This window comes from Oreochromis aureus, linkage group 3, assembly GCF_013358895.1.
Source record: "Oreochromis aureus strain Israel breed Guangdong linkage group 3, ZZ_aureus, whole genome shotgun sequence".
Taxonomy (NCBI): domain Eukaryota; kingdom Metazoa; phylum Chordata; class Actinopteri; order Cichliformes; family Cichlidae; genus Oreochromis; species Oreochromis aureus.
In genome coordinates this window covers 115,857,400-115,865,882 of record NC_052944.1, presented here as the reverse complement: position 1 = coordinate 115,865,882, position 8,483 = coordinate 115,857,400, and the positions used below count along the sequence as shown (strand labels likewise).

The 8,483-nt window shown below is 41.4% G+C and overlaps 1 long non-coding RNA gene across 1 annotated transcript; it reads left to right on the top strand.

Moving 5' to 3' along the window:
* Positions 1-2,233: 2,233 nt before the first annotated feature.
* Positions 2,234-3,737, top strand: LOC116325173. The gene is made up of 3 exons (XR_005611505.1): positions 2,234-2,251; positions 2,839-2,997; positions 3,356-3,737. It is a non-coding gene; the product is annotated as an uncharacterized LOC116325173 (long non-coding RNA).
* The last annotated feature ends 4,746 nt before the right edge of the window (positions 3,738-8,483 follow it).

The window sequence follows — 8,483 nt, the reverse complement described above, 5'->3', positions numbered from 1 at the left end:
CTGGCTTGCTGACATCCAAGATCAGTTCATCATCGGCCTTGATCTGCTGACCCGCTGGGGGCCTGCGTTGACACCGCAAGCTGGCTATCACTCTTGGTACAGAGACTCTGGCCCCTCCAGCGGTCAAAAGCAGGGAACCAGAGACTGCAGGCAGACGCGGCTGGTTCAGCACACCATCGACACCGGCTCTGCTCAACCCATCTGTCTGCGCCCGCCAGCTGCCCTCTCTCGAAACGGGCGAGGAGCGGGCTCAGGAGGCACGGGGCGTGGTACTGCTCGGGCCACAGCCGGCGGAGGGGGATGGCTCTCGTTGACCATGCAGCAGCTGAAGCAGGAGCAGGAGGCTGATGCGACATTGGTTCAGGTGGGGGCCTGGCTGGAGGTAGCACGACGCCCAGGCTGGACAGGGGTGTCAGGACAGGGGCCCGAAGTGAAGGCCTACTACTCCCAGTACAACAATCTGGAGACCCACGGCGGCCTCCTGTACCAGAGATGGCGGGCCCTCGGACAGGGCAAGGATCTCCTGCAGCTGTTGGTGCCTCTGTCGCTGCGGTCGCAGGTGCTCGAGCTTGTCCACGGCTCGGTGGGGGCCAGCCACTATGGAAATGCTAAAACTCTCCGCCGTCTCAGGGGACAGTTCTACTGGCCTGGTTGTCGACGGGATGTGGAACTTCATCTGCACTGCTGTGACACCTGTACGGCACGGAAGGGCCCCCCTCAACGCTCCACTGCCCCCCTACAGCGGCATCGGGTGGGGGCCCCGATGGAGAGAGTGGGAGGAGACGTCCTAGGGCCTTTCCCCGTCCCCGAGGCAAGGAACCGGCGCGTGTCGGTGGCCGGGGACTGCTCCAGAAGGCTGAGGGAGCGGCCGCGAGTGGTTCGTGAATACACCCGCCAGGCCCAGGTCAGCGCCGCAGTACGACAGAAAAGAGCCTGCGACACCAGGTGCCGAGGGGGAGCTTTCGTGCCTGGCGACAAGGTTTGGGCGTACTGCCCGGTTTGCAAGAGAGGGGTGTCCCCCAGGCTGTGCGGTCACTGGCAAGGGCCGGCGGAAGTCGTGGGGCGGCTGACGGAAGTGGTGTACCAGATCCGCATGCCGGGCCCAGGGCGCGTGGCGGTGTTGCACCTGGACAGGCTCTCACCGTACCGCCCGCCCGCTCCAGCAGTCGCTGGGGCAGGGGATGCTGGTGGCACCCCAGGTTCTCATCCGAGTGACTCTACCCCTGCTGGTCGAGATCGGCCTGCGCGCCGAAGGAAGACACATGGACATTTGCAGGACTTTGTGTTGGGTAATGGGGTTGTCGGGGACGACTGACCCCTTAGGTGGGGGCTATGTAGCGGGCCAGGGCTGTTCGGGGTTTTGTTATTACAGTTATGTTTGTGTTGTCATGTTGTTATGGTGACGGGTGACGCGCTCTCTCGGCGACTGTGTTTCTGGTGAGAGAGTGCCCTTTTTGTTGTTGTTCTGTGGTTGCCGCGCTGAGCAGGAGGTAGCGGCAGTGTTCTGGGCCGATTCCAAATAAACGGCTGTGCTCCAAAGGAACCTCTGTCTCCTCCGTGTCTGAGCTCGCCACAATATTTAAGTCATCCAAGGGGCTTATATATCATGTTTAAGCTAGTGAAGGACTGCGTGGGGAGGGGGGGGTTGAAAATGATATGCCAGGAGTTCGCTGTTCTCGCTGCTCTAGCGAGCCTTGAACCCCCAGCTAGCTATCGAAGTTGGTGGTAACAGACGTCTCCTAAAACGTAGAAGCATTTTTGCAAAAATGTGTTGTCTCAATAAACTGAGCAGATATTTGAAATTTACACAGCTACATTCTCGCCTGAAAATATCTTAAAAGTTTACTTTGTGACCCAGAAAGAGTAATAAGAGTAATATTAAAATTAAGTGGCTGCCGCCATTGTTTGAAACTAGAATCGGCTGGGAATTCTGGCATAGGGTGGGCCATGAAGGATACACCTAACCCATCCTTCAAAGCTGTGGAAAGTATTGTATTGTTTTGAGAGCCTTTTTGTTGGTGGAGTATTGATTTTATGTACAATTCCACGGGTAGACACGATCTGTACGGTCCGACTTTCCACATGCGCAGTAAGGATCGGGGAGTCCGATCCGTAACTTTTTTTTTCTACATTATATTGAAATGTTTCATTATTGCAAACATTTTCTCTCAGGCGGAGAGAGGTCGTGGAGTGTCAGCCTATGGTATCTGAGGTCCAGGAGAGATGACCTGAGCTGTTTTCCTCTGAGGAGGTAAGACTGTCATAATTTATTTATAATTTAATTATTATTCAAATTGGGCATGATTTATACTAGATTGACTATATTGAAGTAGTACAGTATTTGCTGGGGTAATGCATTGGCCAACTGTATTATCTTGTGCTACCACTCCAGTCAAGGCCCTTGCCAGTGTTATATTGAAATCCTTACCCTGAACATTTCTGCCAGTACAAGAAAAGAGTCCCCATGCTAAATCGAAATTGTGAAACAGAAAGGCAATCTCATAATTTTGACTTAGCATGTTTTTTTTTTCTTTTTGTGCTAGAAATAGGACTTCTATAGACTGAGATGGTTAGGGGAAGAGTACTAAGGCAGGTCACAGAATCTGATTGGTCACAGATTTTGGTGCAACTTAGAACATAATATGTATTTGCATATTGATACTGGGTTTTGTTGAGGGTATTTCTATTCCTGTGCAAAAGACGACTTCATGAGAGATTTTTGAAGTAGGTTTTGCTGTTGATAACACAATCAGGCATATAACATGGTGCAGACTGTTCAAGACCCAGGAATTTTCTGTGCTGAATAAATGACAATATTTTGGTGAATGTATTGTTTAGATATCTGAAAAATTTCATCGGATCACAAGCAAAGACCTCCTGGGGACCTTCAATGCATCCCTTGACAAATTTGTGCCTGGCCTGCTGAAACTGTACCGGTCTAAGAAGGGAGCTCTTTGTGAGGAGATGGAAGACCTCCTGGATAAACTTGATGAACAGGTGAGTGAAGTGCTCCTTTATCTGACAATTTTAGAAGAGAGTATACTTTTCTCTTAACAGAAACTGAAAAAGATGTTGGCTTCAAACAAAACACATCAGTGGACATGTCAGTAAAAATGAATGTCATCAGTCATTGCTTTGTTCTTATTTGGCAGTATTTTATTTAATTTGTAAAAAGAAAGTAAAATTGTTAACATGGTGTTGTTGTTGTTTTGTTTTTTTTTGTAAGTTTTGCGTGTTGCTGGGTCTGACCTGTGCTTTATTTTCATTACTATGAGAGTTCTGATTTTGCATTGTGTATAGTACACCATGTTACTACACTAATTGAAATTCTTGTTTTCCACTGAATACTCTTTAGACATCCAACATTGTGTCCAACTTGCACTGAGAGGCCTGCCTGCATGTTTTTAAAGGATGAGTTAATCCAAAATGGAAATGTACACTTCCTCAGTGCAGGAAGTGTGGGGATTGTGGGGATTGCAGTTGTCATAACTCTTACTCCTTTTTTTCTGCTGAGCAGCAGCTGGGCATTGTTAGTGGTTGTTCCATAGTAGAAAATATTTTTGTACAAAACTCACAAGGTGGCATTAATTAAAAGAAAATAAGCTTTTTCTTCTTAAAACCTCCATGAGTCGAACGACCAGCATGGTATAGAGGTTAAAGTTAAAATCTTTAGAAATTTGTTTTGTCTTTAGTTTTTCTTAGCTTTCAATAATTCATATTTTACTTTTCTTCGGGACACTGACATTTTGGAACCAGTGTTGAACGGTGCATCAGTTGCCATCCTCACCATCCTACAAGATGACGATGCCGATACGTCTGTGCGAGAACATGCAGTTGTGTTGGAAGGGGACATTGTGCTACATAACATTCCAGATCTCTCTACTGCCCTGGCATACCTCTTTGGCCTTCTGTATGCCCTCAACATTGATTATCCAAAGCAGATGAGTTTTACCTTTGAAGCAATTGCCATCTTATTTTGACCTGGTCGGACAATATGAAGGTGAAGTGGATAAATCATTATTCGAAATGTAAATTTTAGTCAGATGAATCTGTATTGTTGAGAATATATGGTGAAAATTTGTTTTGTAGTATTTTAAAAGATTTGTTATAGTGTTAGTTTCCTCTTCATTGATGGTAACATTTCTAATAACTTTTAACTTCCATAGTTCATCATAGTAAGCCCATGTAAAATGTCAATGTCTGAGTACATAGTAGAGATGGACCGATCCGATATGAAGTATCGGTATCGGTCCGATACTGACCTAAATTACTGGATCGGATATCGGCGAGAAATAAAAAATGTAATCCGATCCATTAAATATCAAAAAAGCACCTCTCAAAACTTGCCACATGGCGTAACTCGGCTCATAACCGTAGCGCATCGGAGCAGTGTGCTCACATGATGGAGCGGCTGTGTGTATTTGTAGCCTTGCTACCAAACCAGCATTTCATCTCCAAGCAAGTTATCCCAGAGAGAAGTAAAGCAAGTGTGTAAGTTCATCTCTGAATGTTTGTAAAGCGTACCCATGTTAAGCTTAACAACCGATATATGGAGCAACTGCCTCTCTCTCCCTCCCCTTCCTGCTGCTACTTCAATCGTGAAACTGATCAATGATCAGCTGATCGGCTTTTCTGTCGCCTGTCCATCTCTCTTCTTTGTTTTTGGCCCACTTTGCACCAGAAAGAGGAAACCAGCGGCTGAACAACAGCAGCACGTTTAAGATTGATAAGCTGTTGTTAGAATTTATTTAATATTACTTTCTACAACAGGATCCTTTTCTACGTAGCTGACGGCTGGTAACTGTGCAGGGGCGGATCTAGCAAAGTTTAGCCAGGGGGCCGATAGGGGCATGAACAGGGAAAGGGGCACAAAGACATACTTTTCTTTCTTATTCTCATTTAAAATATCTAGCTTTGAATAAATAATTATCTGAATCTTACACCCAAAGTTTTAATCTGATGTAAAATGTATAGAAGTCCATTACTGTATATAGTAACTATTAAGTCTAATATACCCTAGTAAGCTATAGTACTTTTTCCTTTGGGAAGGTACCATCTGTGCAGTCTGCAATTCTGTTGAAGAAAGATGTTGAATCTATTTAATTATTCTTGAAAAATAATTTATTTCTGTGCATTTTTTTTTTCACCCTGCATCAAATTAAAGTTGATGCATCGTGAGGTGGAGGGTGGGGGGTGGTTCCCTATTTTCTTTTGCTGGGAGTTTGCAACCCTATTAGTTAGGTTGCTTAATATTTCTGCTAAGTACTCTTTAAAATACCAGAATAGGGAGGATGGTGCAGGTTTAAGTTTATTAGATTGATCAGTGTTGCTGAACTATGAAATATTTTGGGCACAGTGTATTTTTTACATACAGGTATAACAGAATAGCTTTAGTGTTGTTGTTTATTTAAACTTGAGTATGAACGTATACAAACTGCAGCAAGATTAAAAAAAAAAACAGTTTTATTGATTAAAAAACACACTATATCGGATTCATATCGGTATCGGCAGATATCCAAATTTATGATATTGGTATCGGTATCGGACATAAAAAAGTGGTATCGTGCCATCTCTAGTACATAGGCATCGTTTGTGGCACTACCGTATTTAATGTGCAATAGTTATGTTCAGCTTTTACAAGACGGTCAGGGTGTGTGTGGGTGAATTATTAAGTTGGACACTTTTCTTTTTTGGTTCTGGACTGTAGGATTTTTAACGTCTCTGCTGGGGTGCTTAAAGCACCCAAAAGAAACTGGCAACACGTTTTTGTTTGTTTGTTATTTCTTTTCTTCTTTTTTTTTTTTTAAAAAAAACAGAAATTCACCCTACTACCCATGACATTCTGAAATGTACTGAAAAGACTGTTGAACAAAATAAATAAGCTTTTAGATAACATTGAATTGTGCTTTGTTTTATTCTATATCTATTTATTGAGTGTTTTTTCAAGTATAATAACAGCATACATTTTCCTTTGTTTATATAGGTAAATTTTCAACTCACTGGAGTAAGAATTGTATGATTACTCAACAAGAATATCGGTGTTTGGTGAAGGCAGAAATACATGGCATTGAAACCAGAATTTCTTCGTTTGACTTCCAGGGTTATCCTAATTAGGTGAAAAAGAAGATCCAAGTTGGCAGAACTTGTAAATCTTAGTTGAGTCAACAACAGTTGGCAAAAGTTAAGAAAACTCAAAAATCTCTTGCATCATGTTGCCTTGAAAATAAATAATAAATAATAAAGTTGCCTTTACGTTTTCTCAACTTTTTCTTTTTTACAGTGTATGCAATCGATTATAAAACTCATATATGAGTAAATATTTCTAAGCATAAATGACAATCGACGCCTAATGCTAAGTATGCTGCCATTAGCGGCTAATTCTAATTAGGGGTGAATAATTATTACCGGCTAATGCTAATATCGTTTTCCCTTTCCCTATATCAATGTGAGCAGCTAGTGCTATGTAGGCTGATGTTAGCAGCTAATGCTAATTTGATGTGAATTAAAATGATACGCTAATGCTAACACTCTTTTACCCAGCATTACAACAATCTGAGCTGCTAATGCTAAGAAAGCCACCATTAGCACCTACGTCTAAATCAAGGCAAATACGTATTAGAACGTAATGCCCGTATCGTTTTCCTTTGCTATATAACAATGTGAGCAGCTACTGCTAAGTAGACTGCAGTTAGTAGCTAATAATAATTTAATGCGAGTTAACATTATCTGATAATGCTGTCACTTTTCACTTGCATTATAACGATGTGAGGAGTTAATGCTAAGTATACTGCCATTAGCGGCTAATTCTAATTAGGGGTGAATAATTATTACTAGGTAATGCTAATATCATTTTCTCTTCCCTTTTAACAATGTGAGCAGCTAGTGCTAGGGTAGGCTGATGCTAGCAGCTAATGCTAATTTGATGTGAATTAGCATTATATTAGTGAGGAGTTAATGCTAATTAGACTGCCATTAGTGGCTAATGCTAATTTTAGGGGAATAGCAATTGGCAGCTAATGCTAATACCATATTTTCTTGCTTTATAACACTATGACCAGCTAATGCTAAGTAGGTTGCCGTAATTAGCTAATACTAATTTGAGATCAATTAGCATTAACCGCTTATACTAACAATGTTTTTTCTTACTTTTAACAATACGAGTAGCTAATGCCAACAGTTTTTTTCATTCAATTTTAACTTTTCCCCTGTGATGTGAAGAGTTAATGCTAAATAGGACGCCGTTAGTGGCTAATTCTAATTTTAGGTGAATAAGCATTAGCAGCTAATGCTCATACCGTTTTCCTTTGCTTTGTAAGAATGACAGCAGCTAATGATATGAAGTCTACCATTATTAACTAATGCTAATTTGAAGTAAATAAGCATTAGTAGCTAATGCTAATACCATATTTTCTTGCTTTATAACAATGCGAGCAGCTAATGCTAGGTACGTTGCCATTATTAGCCAATGCTATTTTGAGGTGAATTAGCATTATCTGCTAATGCTAACAATGTTTTTGCTAACTCTTTTCCCTTGCATTATAACAATATGAGCAGCTAATGCTAAGAAGGCTGCCGTTATTAGCTAATGGTAATTTGATGTGTGTTAGCATTATCCGCTACTGCTAACAATGTTTTTTCTTACTTTTTAATAATATGAGTAGCTAATGCTTATACTATTTTTCCTTCAATTTTAACAATGTGAGCAGCTAATACTGAGTAGGTTACCATTATTAACTATTGCTAATTTGATGTCAATTAGCATTATGAAATAATGCTAACTATTTACCCTTGCATTATAACGATAATAATGCTAATTTGGTGTGAGTTAGCATTATCCAATAATGCTGTCACTTTTCATTTGCATTATAATGATGTGAGGAGTTAATGCCAAGTAGACGGCCATTAGGGGCTAACTCTACTTATTATGCGCTAATGCTAATACTGTTTTCCCTTACATTTTAACAATGTCAGCGGCTAATTCTAAGTACGCTGTTGTAAATAGCTAAGGCTAATTAACTATGTGATTAATTAACTATGTGATTAATTAATCACATAGTTAATGTGAGTTAGCATTATCTAATAATGCTAACACTGTTTTCTCTTACTTATTAAAAATGATAGCAGCTAATACTAATACTCTTTTTCCGTTGGGTAACAACGATGTGAGGAGTTAATGCTAAGTAGGCTGCTTTTAGCGGCTTATTCTAATTAGGGGTGAATAATTATTAGCAGCCAATGCTAATACAGTTTTCTCTTTCCTTATAATAATATGAGCAGGTAATGCTAATTTGATGTGAATTAGCATTATATTAATGAGGAGTTAATGCTAAGTACGCTGCCCCCATTCTCTCCATACCTGAGAGTGTCCAGTCTCCAGCCTTGATCCTTTAGTCCAGCCGACAGCAACTTCATTCCTGAGTCTCCTGGATTATTGTAACTCAGGTCCAGCTCTCTCAGATGGGAAGGGTTGGAGCTCAGAGCTG